Below are 364 nucleotides of genomic sequence, written 5' to 3' on the forward strand. Positions count from 1 at the left end.
CCCAGTCATGTGTCTGTGGCATTTATGTATCCAGTGGTAATACTGGAAAACAAAGTGCTTAGGGCCACGGCCAAGACTCATAAAAGTAGCTATGTTCAAGAATCAACATACTTAACTAGGAGAATCAATAACATTATCCGAAATTCTAAGTTCCTAGAGAAGCCAATCATTCTAAATTTCAAGGGAAAAAGTGAGATGCCAAAACTGTTCAGAAGCAAAAAGCTAAAAGTCCTGCTCATCTAATTAGAATTAATATTCATTGATATTTTGAAATTTATAGTATATTCTCTTCTTTTTATCCTAATTGATTTTCAGTTGCTTGGGGACAAGCAACAATTTAAGTTTGGTGTTGTGATGAGCGGAT

This window comes from Arachis duranensis, chromosome 4 (assembly GCF_000817695.3).
Source record: "Arachis duranensis cultivar V14167 chromosome 4, aradu.V14167.gnm2.J7QH, whole genome shotgun sequence".
In the NCBI taxonomy this organism is placed as follows: domain Eukaryota; kingdom Viridiplantae; phylum Streptophyta; class Magnoliopsida; order Fabales; family Fabaceae; genus Arachis; species Arachis duranensis.